General features: G+C 41.5%; 1 protein-coding gene across 3 annotated transcripts in view; it reads left to right on the top strand.

Annotated features, from left to right (window-relative positions):
• PDZRN4 (PDZ domain containing ring finger 4) overlaps positions 1 to 15,945 on the top strand; it is a 251,871-nt gene that overhangs the window by 194,087 nt on the left and 41,839 nt on the right. The window lies entirely within an intron of this gene.

Here is a 15,945-nt window from a genome sequence, read left to right as displayed (position 1 = left end):
GACTTTTTCTAGGCACTTAGAGGACTAACACCTCAATTTCACTTCAAACACTTGCAATACAATACATTAACCAGCAGGAAGTTACAGGCTATTGTAATGAGACAGGAGCCCCTGCTGGTTAATGTATTTGCATTGTGTGTGTTTGATCTGGGGGGGGGGGGGAGTTTTGTTATTAGCTCACTATCTCTACCTAACTATGCTCTCAATTCTAGGGCTTTTTGCAATAACAAAAGACACACTTGGGATAGTGTGTACTGTGTACAAATAAAGCTGCTTTCTGTAGACAGTTTATTGATCCATCTAGCCTAAGAGTGTCTAATATAACCAGCAGTGGCACTCCAGGAAGTGCCCTGCTACCTGAAGATGTTGGAAAATGAACCTGGGACCTTCTTATATAAAGCAAGATGCTTCACCCAAGGAGCAATGACCCCTCTCCACCATTTTATTATAATGCAACCCAGATGTACGAACCAGATTTCTAGCTGTTGTTTCCACCTTGCATCTTCCGTTTTTGCAACAATGATGAAAAGAGAAGATCCTGCCGGGAAGACAGCATATTATTATGCTAAGGATGAAAAATAGTACTAAGAGGGATGAAGGCAGGAGGTCATCTAGTACACTTTCAGATGTTGAGGTTGCCAGATTTCCCTGGTGGCCTGGCCTTTTTACAGCAGTTCCATGTCAGTGACTAAGCCCAACAAGTGTCAGGGCAAAATCAAATAGCAGAATTGATTGTCGAGAATGATTTATAGACTTCTCCTTCTCCTCAGGTGCAGAGTATTTGCTTAGATTTTGCAGTGCCATTTCAAACCTGCACGAGACATTTCTCTTCTTACAGGAGCCTCTGTTTTTCAATTGCCCTTCTCTGTGCTGCAAATTCAAAATTACATCGTCCACTGATTGTTCAGGGAAGGTGCATCTTATTGGTGGAAGCATGTTTCCCACAACTATTCTTCACAATCAGAACATGATACACAAGGGAAGTGGAGCTAGTGGGGTGTGAGTTTGTGTGTGTGTTTACCCTCAAAGCAACTTGGATGAAATTTAAAAAATGACAATTTAAAAAAAAAGAAGTGTCCAATATGTATGTACAATAAAACTTATAGGCAGTGTTCCAGAGTTCTGAAAATTCAAATCCAACATACACAATAGGAGAGAGGCATGCAGCACTCAGATTCATCCTCAAAGCCTTATATTGACCTTTGATTCGTCTTTCTACACTCTCCTCCTTCCAGTCCCCCTTCTTATCCTCCAGTGTGGTGTAGTGGTTAAGAGCAGTATAATCTGGTGAACCGGGTTCGCGTCTCTGCGCCTCCACATGCAGCTGCTGGGTGACTTTGAGCTAGTCACACTTCTTTGAAGTCTCTCAGCCCCACTCACCTCACAGAGTGTTTGTTGTGTGGGAGGAAGGGAAAGGAAAATGTTAGCCGCTTTGAGACTCCTTCAGATAGTGATAAAGTGGGATATCAAATCCAAACTACTACTCTTCTTCTTCTTCTTCTTCTTCTTCTTCTTCTTCTTCTTCTTCTTCTTCTTTGCCAGCAGGCCCCAAACTTGGTAACCATAGTCTAGCATTGACATGGGCAAATGATTATTGCTCCCAAATAATTTATACTTATTGGGAAAACATGGCCAAATGGCATAAAGTCTACTGTGAGCAAATCACTGTAGTACTTCGGTATATGTTTTGCTGAATTGCTTTCAAAAAGATTCAGGTAGGTAGCCATGTTGGTCTGACGCAGTAAAAAAATAAAATAAAAATTGTCCAGTATCGCCTTGTTGTTGTTCAGTCGTTCAGTCGTGTCCAACTCTTCGTGACCCCATGGACCAGAGCACGCCAGGCACCCCTATCCTCCACTGCCTCCCGCAGTTTCGTCAGACTTATGTTGGTAGCCTCGAGAACAATGTCCAACCATCTCGTCTTCTGTCGTCCCCTTCTCCTTGTGCCCTCCATCTTTCCCAACATCAGGGTCTTTTCCAGGGAGTCTTCTCTTCTCATGAGGTGGCCAAAGTATTGGAGCCAGTCCTTCTAGTGAGCACTCAGGGCTGATTTCTTTAAGGATGGATAGGTTTGATCTTCTTACAGTCCATGGGACTCTCAAGAGTCTCCTCCAGCACCATAGTTCAAAAGCATCAATTCTTTGGCGATCAGCCTTCTTTATGGTCCAGCTCTTACTCCCATACATCACTACTGGGAAAACCATGGCTTTAACTATACAGACCTTTCTTGGCAAGGTGATGTCTTTGCTTTTTAAGATGCTGTCTAGGTTTGTCATTGCTTTTCTCCCAAGAAGCAGGCGTCTTCTAATTTCGTGACTGCTGTCACCATCTGCAGTGATCATGGAACCCAAGAAAGTGAAATCTCTCACTGCCTCCATTTCTTCCCCTTCTATTTGCCAGCAGGTGATGGGACCAGTGGCCATGATCTTAGTTTTTTTGATGTTGAGCTTCAGACCATATTTTGCACTCTCTTTCACGCTCATTAAAAAGTTCTTTAATTCCTCCTCACTTTCTGCCATCAAGGTAGTATCATCAGCATATCTGAGGCTGTTGATATTTCTTCCGGCAATCTTAATTCTGGTTTGGGATTCATCCAGTCCACCCTTTCGCATGATGAATTCTGCATATAAGTTAAATAAGCAGGGAGACAATATACAGCCTTGTCGTACTCCTTTCCCAATTTTGAACCAATCAGTTATTCCATATCCAGTTCTAACTGTAGCTTCTTGTCCCACATAGAGATTTCTCAGGAGACAGATTAGGTGATCAGGCACTCCCCTTTCTTTAAGAACTTGCCATAGTTTGCTGTGGTCGACACAGTCAAATGCTTTTGCGTAGTCTATGAAGCAGAAGTAGATGTTTTTCTGGAACTCTCTAGCTTTCTCCATAATCCAGCGCATGTTCGCAATTTGGTCTCTGGTTCCTCTGCCCCTTCAAAATCCAGCTTGCACTTCTGGGAGTTCTCGGTCCACATACTGCTTAAGCCTGCCTTGTAGAATTTTAAGCATAACCTTGCTAGCGTGTGAAATGAGTGCAATTGTGGGGTAGTTGGAGCATTCTTTGGCACTGCCCTTCTTTGGGATTGGGATGTAGACTGATCTTCTCCAATCCTCTGGCCACTGCTGGGTTTTCCAAACTTGCTGGCATATTGAGTGTAGCACCTTAACAGCATCATCTTTTAAAATTTTAAATAGTTCAGCTGGGATATCACCACTTCCACTGGACTTGTTATTAGCAGTGCTTCCTAAGGCCCATTTGACTTCACTCTCCAGGGTGTCTGGCTCAAGGTCAGCAACCACACTACCTGGGGTGTATGAGACCACTATATCTTTCTGGTATAATTCCTCTGTGTATTCTTGCCACCTTTTATTGATGTCTTCTGCTTCTGTTAGGTCCTTTCCACTTTTGTCCTTTATTATGGTAATCTTTGTACAAAATGTTCCTTTCCTATCTCCAATTTTCTTGAACAGGTCTCCTTAGTGCACCTTAGAGACCAACTAAGTTTGTTCTGGGTGTAAGCTTTCGTGTGCATGCACAGTTGTTCTATGAAAGCTTATACCCAGAACAAACTTAGTTGGTCTCTAAGGTGCTACTGGACAATTTTTTAATTTATTTTGACTGCGTCAGACCAACACGGCTACCTACCTGAATCTAGAACATGGAAGGCACCGCATTAAGCCACATGAAATGGAAGTCCAACAACCTCACAAAGAAACTTGCACAGATACAGACTGATATCTCCTTTCTGACTAAATGCAAGAACCTGGACATTATACCTAAGGGTCTTAGAATTAAGAACCCTCTACAATCCACCTATCCTACTGAATATGCAAAGGTATCAAAGTGTGTATGCACATGAAAGCTTATACCCAAAACAAACTTAGTTGTTCTCTAAGGTGCTAATGGACAATTTATTTATTTATTTATTTCGACTCCTTTCAAAAAGGATGAGTTTAGGAAAAATTGAAATATCTCATATTTAGGAAGTCTCATTGGACGGTCTTGGCTATAGAAATAAGGATCTTATATAAGTAATTGCAGGTGATCCATGACTATGGTAAGGTTAACAGAAATGGTACTATTCTGTCTGTGATAATCCTTTGAGAATAAGTTAACTAGCTGCATTGAATATTTTTTCCTTGGAAACAAAAAATCTCCTGTTTCCTTTATTAAATTTAAATCTACTTTTTTGTCAAATATGCCATTGTGAAGTACTGTGCCATCTATTTAAAAAAAAACTTTTAAATTTAGGTTATTAAGAAAACTGAAAGGGGTGGAATTTCTTTTATGGTTTTGTGTTCATCGTTTGTGGCCGAAAAATTTTTCTTAGCTATGTAGGCTTTATATATTGGCTAAAGGTTAAGATTAATTTCCACCTTTTTAAGTAAGTCACTGTGTTTCCTATTATATAGGTTGCTATGGAGCCTCTTAGTTAAAAATTTGCAATTTCCAAGTGTGGTGTCTTTTGCTTAGTGTACTTTGACTCCAGACATCCCACATTCGTGTCCAAATTCTGCTCTTTAGGGAGTTTTGAGTAACCTTAGAGCAACGCTTAATCAAAATTCCCTTGCTGCACATACATATGATCTCTCCCCCTTGGAGCACATGTAATGGTCACCTCCAGAAAGTAACCAAACACAATATCTACAGTATGATCAATGTATGATACCCATCCTTATCTAACTTTCCTGCATTAATTTGTGAGCCACCCTGCAGTTTACCTGAACATAGCACAGGGTTATAAAGGCATGCATTTGGATACGGATAAGTCACTTGCATATATTACAGTTGGATTGGAGACTGCATCAGAATTTCCAATCTTTGAAATTGTTTGTCCATATGGGACTGGGAGAAAATAGTTATGGATTTCTTGAACTGAGTTTGATTTTATGGGAAATGGCAGGTGGGCACGAGTGATTTAACTGACTGATTAGACATTTGTCTAATGCCCCATTAAATAATGGGGATAGATAGTTTCAGCAGTAGAATTGGCTAATCTTCTCCTAACTTTAATGCTTCAGCTGCTTATTCTGAATCTTGTGGCATTTTATCTCTTCATATGAAGTTACTGGGAATCAGATTTTTGTTTTATGTGATTATAATGGAGATTATTGAAATTATGCACAGGTCTCCAGCTTTTTGGGATCATGGGCAAATTCGCAAATTGGAGAAGTCAAGTGCATACTCCCCCCCCCCGCCGCCGCCAGCACTCTGCAATGATTAGCTATAATGAAGTACTTGTTTCAAGCCTAATTTTGATGACGAGAGGAGAACCCTTGGGCATCAGGGAAGGCCTCTGCAGGCACATATAGTGCCCCTACAGGTACCACATTGTAATAATCTGATTGGAGTGAGAATAATATTTCATAAGAGATTATTGGACTTGAACTGCAGTAGAGTTTTAGCTACCATAAAGTATCTTCAGAGACCTAACCTGTATTGAATCTTCACTTCAGTAAGTCCTGCACTGGAACAGAAATCATGGCTATCGGTGGGCCATCCAACTAGCTCATTTTCCCTTTAAAATACGCTGCTGGCTGTGCTGACAACATTATGAAGGCATTTTCTATCTGGAACAGTCACCATTGAATTTATTTCCTGTCCTGTCCCCCCAGCTCTTTCAACTGTTAAAAAAGCTCACAAGACACTACTTTAATATCAGCTTCTGGTGGCCTTTGGAGTCCAGAAGGTAGATGGAATCAATCAGAGAAAAGGGCATGCAAAGGACACAGAAAGATGATAAAAGGGGTCTTTACTAATGGAGAGGTGAGACAAGGAAGGAGCAAACTTGGGCACAGCAAGAAAACAATTGAGGAAAAAGAGAAACTTAACTAGTGAGGGCACAATAATGAGGTTATACATCCTGCTAGTAAACATTTGGAAATGAGGCTTAACGGCACAATCATATACAGCACATGCATCCACTCAAAAGTAAGCTCTATTGAATTCTGGTGAGGGTTCCTCCCCAGCAAAGTGTGTATAAGATTGCAGCCTTTTAAAACTCTGTAAACAGTGGTTCTGATACAATTAGTCATAATAATAACTAAGAAGTGATATGACCTAGGTGATGATTACTTGGTATTTAGCCAAATGCCTATCCCCACAGTTTTTAAGGACCAGGACACATGATCAGATCAGCATATAGGAAGCATGGGTTATACAGATACTTTCAGAGTTCAGCATTTGTTAAAATGGTTGTGTGATTTCTTCAAGATAATTCAAGCTACATTTACTATGCTACTGGTCCGTCCACATTAGGCAGCATTCTGATGAACTATTGATTTGATGTTGGGTTAGTTTCAGGATCAACCCACATGTTTCACATACCAGTACAGTATGTGAATTGGGTCTGCATAAAAAAAAAAAAAATCAGCCATGGACCATTAGAATATGACTCATATCTATATGCATATATACTTCACATGCATTTTATCTCAGTATAATTTATGACAATCCAGTTAGCCTAGCCATTATTTGTATGCCCATCTTAAAGATACAGTAAGATGCTGTCAGATCGTCAGTGGTTGCTCATGAGTAATCAGCCAGAAGCCGAACTTCTAACAACTAAGTTCTTTATTGTGCAAATATTTACAGTGGAGCTCAAATAAAAACGTCCATCTCATCCCTCAGCAGAGTCCGGGAATGACCGTTTCCGGTTCTTGGTCCAGCACAGAAGGCATGGGATTCTAAACCCCTGCCTCCCCCTTCCACGTCCTTCCTCCCTTCGTGATCGGAGCACAGGAAAAGGTCCCTGTTCCCCACTTCCTGCTTGGTGTTGAGGCTCTGTGATCCTGACACAGCCCCTGTCCTGACTCCCTGCTTCCATCTTCCCCTCCCCACTGGAGGAGTGGTCTCCTCCTCCAGAGGAGGAGGATGACGAACTGCGGAGAGGGGGTGGTGGGTCCCTGTACCACAACGGATCTGGGAAAGCTACCTGTCGGGGTGAGGGGGGGTTTCCTGACAGATGCAGTTTACTCTATACTACGAAACTTATCATATAATATATTAATTCTTAACTCGCTATAAGTTCATCTGTTATTTTTGCTCTTAGTTCAGCTATTCCTCTTGAAATAAAAGGTAGTCATATCCCAGCTGAAATTTCAACTAGGTAATTTCTAACTCACATCTCATGTCACCCCAAAGCTCAATCTGACTGGCATTCTGATCATACCCCTTAATTCCTTGTTTTCTTTAACTTCATTCTGCAGGTGACAGTGCAGAGCACGAGCTCTTTATTTAAGCATGACAGAAGAAGCAAACCTTGGGGGTACATCAGCTATTCTCATTAATAGGAGACAAACCAATGCTGTATTGTGTTTTTAATATTCAGTTGGGAGCCACCCAGAGTGGCTGGGAAAATAATAAATTATTATAATTATTATTGTCTTTATAGATGGAAAAGAGCAAGAACTCTGCATGTTTCCAAGTGCCCACTGCTAACAGGAGTATGGTTCTTCAGTTTTGAAAAGTAATTTGCTCTGGTGGGAACAGGTCTGCAGTCATGACCAAGCATACTTAGGATACCTGTCTGGGATTGGCTCACAACCCTCATGGTTAATCCCAAAGACCACCTGTCCACCTGGTGGGAAACTTAACACACCCAACCTCTGGTTGTTTAGCATACCAATAATTTGTTATGAAATCTTCTCCCACCTTTAGCCTCTGCCTCAACTTCATTGTATCCAAAGTTAGTCATATACAGTGTAGATCCCACTTTGCTCTATGATCATGGAATCTAAACCATTTTTTATACATCAGGAATAATAGCTAGAATTTAAAACAAAATATAAAATTAAAAAATCCTTCCAGTAGCACCTTAGAGACCAACTAAGTTTGTTCTTGGAATGAGCTTTTGTGTGCATGCTTCAGATACACTGAAACAAATTTAGTTGGTCTCTAAGGTGCTACTGGAAGGATTTTTTGATTTTATATTTTGTTTTGACTATGGCAGACCAACACGGCTACCTACCTGTAGGTAGAATTTAGTACTTGAAATTTATATATTGCTGTATCGTAAATTGCTTTCGGATGCCTCATGGGAAGTGATTGATAATTGAAGTTATTTTCAGTAATAAGTCCTAGGATAGATTGCTCCAACTATAGCTAGTCCCCTTCCTCGCTTTGTCTACCTCATTGCATTGCCTCTCCTCCATGTCTGTTGTTTTCTATCAGCCAGTCAGACACCATTCAGAGGCACGAAGCCACATGCTGCCCCTTAAGGGAATTTGTCTACCTTTGAACAAAGTTTGTAGATTTGAACTATATTTCAAGGGAATTGAATCCAGTTCCTCTCTAGACGGGATTCCCTGGATGAAGAACAGAATGCAAATATTGAAAGGTAGACTGCAGCTTGCATTCAGAGACTCCTGCCTAGCTACTTATAGAGCTTCATTATGCAGCTTGTGACCCCAGAATCTCAGGTCATTGTGAAACTTCAGAAATTCTCTGCTCTCCTGGGAATAGGAAGTTAGAAGCATTTCAGCTCTTCTTTTTCTCATTTTCTGTTCCGTTTCCAAGATCTTGCGTCCTTTCCCCCTGCCCACATAGCCCAAACCCCTGCCATTTGCATCAGCCTGTCACATTGAGACCTCCATGGCAGCCTATTAGACCCCAATTACCCCTCCCCATTTCTTATTTGACAACAGGAATATGTGCCACCTCTGTGAATCTCTATCATAGAAACCAGCAAAGTATAAACTGTCAATTCATTCAGCATGGGATTGAGGAAATCTGTCCCTGGGCATTGTTTCATCTAACAATTTTATTTCCTTCAACCATTCTAGTGATTCAAGCCTCACAACTATTTTTATTCTCCTGTCCCTTCTTGGCAGTGTGTGTAATAATAAATGAATTTCTTCTGCACCCAGATAGGAATTCAACGGTCTTTCGCTAATCTCATCTAGCAATTAAAGCACAGTGAAACTTCTCTGTGGCATGCCCAAGATTTCAAAATATCATGTCTCTCTGGCGACAACATGTTTACACACATGTCGATGTGATCGGGGACACATGTAGACTCGATAACACTTGGGCTCTTAGCTATGAGGCTATAGCGGAGTTGCACTAGATTCCCTTGTAGATATTTTTTGTGTTGCTTTGTGTGTTGGAATAGATTTTCCTGGCACTTTCCTGATCGTGACACGGCCAGGGGGAACAGTGACAGCAGTGACAGATGTATCTACTGCTCCAGGAGCCTTGCTGAACATGACAGAGTATCACTAGGCGTGGATATGCCCACAGCTAGTAAAGCGCTACCTCTTAGGATTAGACTGCCAGAGCTGGCAGACTAAGCTAGTCTTGGTGCCAAGTGATCTTGCCCAGCTGTTACGAGATGTCTGAGTCTTTTCTGTGTTGTTTCATGTCAGCAAAATGGGTGATGTGTGGCTGTAGGTAGCTACATCAGGTTTTCTTTTCAGCTGTTTCCTGAAGTGGATATAACTCTCAAGAAAGAATGGGAGGGGGGAAGCTGCCTCATGCCTTACTGCACTCCATAAATGGATAATTTTAATAATGTGCCAACAGCAGCAGTTTGAAGTAACTCAATGAGTAAAAAGGTCACCATGCCCATAAGTTACTCTAGCATTTGATCAGCGGACTCTTTTTTTTTGAAAGACTTTTAAGTCTCATTATTCACTGCTTATAAAGTCACTTGAGATATAAAAAGACTTTTTTATAGTAATGAAAGAACTCCCACAATTAGCCAGAAGGCAACCATCTATCTTTTTAAACTGCTCAGCTCAGAGAAGACCTGGAGTTTCAAGCACTGGTACAGGATGAATTGTGATGACAGTGATAAGTTGCCCATTCATATGGCTCATATAGTCCTTGCCATACAGCTTGTGGGTCTCCCCCCCCCCCCCTCTTTCCCTCCTCCATTTTTTTAAAGAAAGATGTTTCTGAGGAAGTGTTGGGGCCTATAAATAACACACAAGATGGCATTTATTATAGGTAAGTTGAACATGTCTAATTTGATCTAATGTAGCATTTAAAGCAGCCAGCAGTATAGTTATTCACTAAGGAAATCATTGCTTTTCTTATGAATGAAACTGAAATATGATGTTTAGTGGAAAGTGGAAACTTACATGGAAATAGTCGTCCAAATTCAACCATCTCTCCCCCCCCCCTTACCTATGAAAACACCACCATATACAACATATTTCACAATGGCTACGTAATATGTGGGCCAGTAAATTGCCAAGCAAAATAAAGCATTTTTAAGTTTGTAATAATTGACTGAGAAATTCTAATTATGCTAAATGATAAATCCATATATTTTATGTGTGTTAGAGCTAGCTGAATTCATATCACCATAAGGCAGAATTACAGTAATTAAAAATCAATTGGTCAATATAACATGCAATTTGCATATTAAATACACTCTGGGCTCATTAAACCACCATCTGGGAAAGCCTAGAAATGTGGATTATCACCCGGATGTGATATATGCAGATTCTACATTTATTCCAGTTCCCCAACACCCCCATTTTGTTTGGTGACAGCATGGCAGTGCTCCCAATACAGTCTGATACAACCAGAATTCTTGAACGGTGGCTGTTTTGACAGGACATCTGGTGAGATAAGCTAGCGAACTTGGAAACATTTGTTCGAAAAAAATGGGGAAACCCTACAGAAAGATGTATGTATATAAATAGGAAGAGTGATAGAGCTGGGTGATTTCCATACTTTACATGTTTTCTCCAGTCTGGATAGGCACTCCTGAATATCATGCTGTTCCATGCCCTCCAACATTTCTCCGATGAAAATAGGGATGTCCTATTCAATAATAATAATAATAATAATAATAATAATAATAATAATAATAATAATACAGTACTCCGTTGATTTGACTGGGTTGCTTCAGTCACTCTAGGCAGCTTCCAACATATATAAACATTACTTATCTCCTTGGTTCGTGTGTTGCATAACTCCATACCCTCCAACATCTCCTAAGGAAAAGCAGGACCTTCTGGGATCCGGTCAGAAACCGGGATGGCTTCTGTAAATCCAGGACTGTCCCTGGAAAATAGATACGCTTGGAGGGTCTACTGTTCCCTTTGTGCAGGTAAATTTAACAGGTAATGAAAGCTTTCTCTCAGGCAACACTTCAGTTGTTGATACAACTGGAAACACCATGATGCTTGGTTATATACATATTCTTGTTACAGGTGGGTAGCCGTGTTGGTCTGCCATAGTCAAAACAAAATCGAAAATTCTTTCTAGTAGCACCTTAGAGACCAACTGAGTTTGTTCCTGGTATGAGCTTTCTGAAGTATCTGAAGAAGTGTGCATGCACACGAAAGCTCATACCAGGAACAAACTCAGTTGGTCTCTAAGGTGCTACTAGAAAGAATTTTCGATTTTGTTTTATACATATTCTTGTTAGTGTTGTCAATATCCAGCGGATTCCCTTTTTTAATTATAATTGCTCTCTTCTGCTTAATTCTTATGGGTGGAACTGGAGGCCTAGGAAACATGAGGGTCTACCATTGGTTCTTCTAGATAACTGTTGTCTCTGCTGACCAGCAAGCCATTGAAACAAGGACCTTATGGCTACATCACTGAGCTATGGCCACAACTTTTCAGGTTGAAAAGTCAATCTTCAAGTCAAACTGATTTATTCCAAGTATATTTGCTTGCTGTGTGTCAGCATATGTAGCACTGGCTAGATAGAATCTCACAATGGAGTGTACACTAACATGTGTCCCTGCCGTGGGATTTTGCCAGTGAGGTTTGGCTAACTGTGATTTGTTGGCTTTGGGGCAGCAAGTTTTATTTTGTTTTTTGTTTTTTCACCCAGGTTTCTTAATGTCATCTTTTAGGGTTTTATTTAAAATAAATAAATAAATCCTGAAGCTGTATTTGTTCTCTTACTTGCTTCTGTTGCTGCTGCTTTCATATTTATTGTAGTTTATGTTTTATTTTTATAACTACCATGGCCTTGCACTAATAAAGCAGGATGCAAATACCCGTAATACACAATAGCAAACGAGGAAGCACTTTTCTTAAAGAGACAGTTTGCTTTTGGCAACACTGAGCAAAACTCAACGCAGCAAAACAACAAGAAGAGTGGGTCTCTTGCAGTCTAAAAACAAGACAGAAACCAACACAAATTTGTTGAGGTTGCTACGGGTTTGACATTGGAAGCCTAATTTATCATTAGGATAGCACTGGATAGTCATTTTATTTCCTGCCCTTTATATCATCTATTTATAACTCCTCTTCCTTCCGTGTGCTTCATTTCACAAATTTGCTTGTGTGCTTGCCAAAGATGTGGTTTGACTGCCTTTGGGAATGGCAGTGGGCCAGTGCCAGTTGGTTGCTAGAGCTAGCATGTGCATGTGTGTGCATCAAAGACAAAAAGAACCCCCTGTTTTCTTGTTTTCTGATATTGATAAATTTATGCACGTGGCTGGGTTTAGAGAGATAATCAAAGGGGGATGGCTCCTTTCCAAGCAGCGGCCACCAGCCACTCTGGGGAAGTTTTTGACAAGTGGCCCAGATTTCACAGTTTATCCAAAAGGCGAAGAGTGTTCATTAAACAGAAGCTTTATTAAACAAGGCAGTAATATGGTTTCTATGTGGGGAGATATGCTCTTTACTTAACATTCACAAGTTGCTTATGGATTAATTAGCCCATCTGCTCCAACAAATGTATCCCAATCTCTTTTGTTGAGACCAAAGAGACCAACCGCAGAAGCCAATATTTTTATGCTCTTTATTAATTGATTACAGTTATATCCTGCATTCTACCTATGGAATTCAAGGTACTTGTGCTTTCTAAGCAGTCACCTGTCCAGGCATTGACCTGGCTTCAAGCTTTAACATCATATGTATCGTCTGCCTCCTGGATTCTAGGGGGGGGGGTGGATGTGAAAGCATCCTAGAAACAAGGTGTTCTTTTTACCAAAACACACCTGAAAACTGTAAATAGCAAGGGAGAGACCAACCTAGCCCCATTCATTGGCCAGAGAATGAATAGGTGCTTGCTTTCCTCTTCCTTCTCCATTCCTTTTTTCATTTTGTATCATGCCTATTAGATTGTGAGTCTGTGGGCAGGGACTGTCGTACTTTCTAGTATCTGTTGGCACTTAAATTATTTTTACTTAAAATGTTCAAACTCTATTTCTAAATGTGTGAATTCTTCAAGGGCTGTTCTTTACGCTCTGAGAAGCATTCTTGGAGAGATGATGAATCCCTAGCTCAGAAAGGTAATCATAGGAAATGTTTTCATCATGTTCCCAGTGCTGTTTATCCATGTAGATGGAAAGGTGATGGAAGAAGCCCTAAATGGGAGAAAGAGCAGCCCAGTCTTGGGACAAAATGAGGATGCAAAGGGCAGGCCTGCATGCAGCATTAAAGGCCTCTCTGCACATTTTTTGAGTGATACACCCAGAGCTTTTTCCCAAGAAAAATAGTTGCCAGAAGCCATCATGAAGTTGTTATGGTAAGTTGCCGAGCAACCTGGGGCAGCCCTGAAAAGATGCTGGTTTGACAACAGCCATGTTCACCACCGGTGGAGGTTCTAAAAATTACAACAAGCTGTCTCTCTAGTTTGGCAGTCGTCTTTGGTTCTGGTGCAGGTCAAATAAATGTGTCCCCACCTCCCTCGTTCTTTGAGATTCAGGCGGATGGCTAAGGCAGCTTGGAATGGCCCTTGTGCAAATGTGGGCGAGTGCAGTAGTAGAGGCCTGGCTGGAAAGCTTAAAGCCTGCCGCCGCTACACAGGAAACAGAGTGAAGAAAAGGAAATATGAATTGGCCCCGCACCATAGCTTGACCAATCGTGGCTAGGAGCAGCTAGGAGCTAGGAGTCATAGATCTTTAAAAAAGTGTAGACTTTCACATGCTGGCCAGCTTCTGTTTTGACTTGAAATGTTCACTTTGGGCTTCTCAGAAGTACATAAAGGCAAGAAGCGGATGGGGTGGAACATCAGCCTGCAATGTTGTGCACCTGAGAGGTGCTGGAACTGCACTCTGGCACACTATGGCTGAAAAAAAGAGAGCACTGGATACACCAGTTGTGTTGCCAGTGCTATGAATACGTAATTTGGAGAGCCAACACATTGATTTTTAAGCTAGAAAACCTAGACCAGGGGTAGGCAACCTAAGGCCTGTGGGCCAGATGTGGCCCAATCACCTTCTCAATCCAGCCCGCAGACGGTCCAGGAATCAGGGTGTTTTTACATAAGTAGAATGTGTGCTTTTATTTAAAATGCATCTCTGGGTTATTTGTGGGGCATAGGAATTTGTTCATTTTTTCCCCCAAAATATAGTCCGGCCCCCCACATGGTCTGAGGGATGGTGGACCGGCCCACGGCTGAAAAAGGTTGCTGACCCCTGACCTAGACCCTTATATGACTAGAGATGAGCATTGGTTTCACTGAATGAGGGCAATCATCTGCAACAAGTCAGTGTCAAAGCAAGCTGACTGGGTGCCTGGAGCGGCGCACGTACCCTGAGCCCAGGGGCAGGGCCAGCCAGGGCAGAACACTCCGCAGGGCCTCCGGGGAGTCTGCCTGCCTCCTCCCACTTAGCCGCCCTACAGCTGAGGGGGAGGCAGCAGGAGAGACACGTGGCTTGGGTGAGCTGCAGGCCCCGCAGTGAATGCTGCCCGGCATTTTGTCACCCCCTCCCTCAGTGGTGACACCCGGGGCGGCCTGCCCCCACCGCACCCCTGTTACTCTGCCCCTGCAGCAAGTAACTACCTGCAGGGTTCTGCACTTTGCAACTACAACTAAGAGGTTTTATCCATTTGCCAGGCTGCTTATCTTAAAAGTCCATTCTCCTCTTGCTGTACCCCTCTCTACTTGTCCTATAATGATATAGGCAACTGGCGCCTCAGGGTCCCTGATAGAGGAATCACTTCAAAATGCTAGATGCCTTAGACCAGTATTACATCAGCACATCTGATGTCCACTGCACATGCTCCAGGCAATCTGTTATTTCTACTGGTCTCTGCAAATGAGAGGCGCCATAGTGGGCTGTGCAGTCTGTCCACCTGCTTTGAGCACAGAAACCAGGTAGATTGGCACTTTTCTTTTCCAGTGAATGTTTTTGTGTACAGTAGAGCACACACCAAAAGCATGAGAAAGTCATTGTAAGAGACATAGGGGGTCTGAGGCATGTGCAGACGCCTTTCCTTTTCCCAAAGGTAACTCTTAATGGGAACACATTGTGGTGAGATTTGCTACCAGGTAAAACAGACACTTTTCATACTAGGAGCAAAGATGTGTATTGCAAACTCCACATGCATAGCAATAATAATATATTTTATATTTTATTTTTTAATATTCACTGAGGAGATGTGAACTGCCACTATATACTGCGTATATCTTTTCTTTTCTTTTTTTTACCAAAATTGGCAGGATTTCTAAAATGGGTGACCTTTAGTCAGAATAACTAACAGTGTTGATGAACTTCAAATGATGATTAAAAGAAGAGGGTTGGGTCCTCAGTGCTTTACGCCCTCCAAGGAAATCATATGAGGATGGAAGCATTCTAAAGGTCATGGGATCTCCCCCCCCCACACACACACACTTTGAGGTAAAAAAGAAATGTTGAGGGAGAACAAATTTAATTGTGAAGTGAAATACTTCTTGTGTAGTCATTAGCAGGTTAGATTTCTTCCTTGCACCAGCTTTTTCAACCTAGTAGTTGGTTCTACATTCCGCTGCTGTGCTCTTTTGGTTTTGGTTTACATTCATAAAAGGGATTACTAAATTTATTTATTTATTTATTTATTTACATTAAACATTAATGTAACAACATTGTCCACTAAGAGTGTATTTCTTACCTTGCTTTTTATATATCCAAGTACATATGTATATCTGTTATCCTGGATTGTATCTTAACCCTGTATGTAAAGGTAAAGGTAAAGGGACCCCTGACCATTAGGTCCAGTTGCGGACGACTCTGGGGTTGTGGTGCTCATTTATTGGCCGAGGGA

This window comes from Lacerta agilis, chromosome 10, assembly GCF_009819535.1.
Source record: "Lacerta agilis isolate rLacAgi1 chromosome 10, rLacAgi1.pri, whole genome shotgun sequence".
NCBI lineage: Eukaryota > Metazoa > Chordata > Lepidosauria > Squamata > Lacertidae > Lacerta > Lacerta agilis.
Note: the sequence above shows the minus strand (reverse complement) of the source record. Positions and strands in the feature narration are given on the sequence as shown.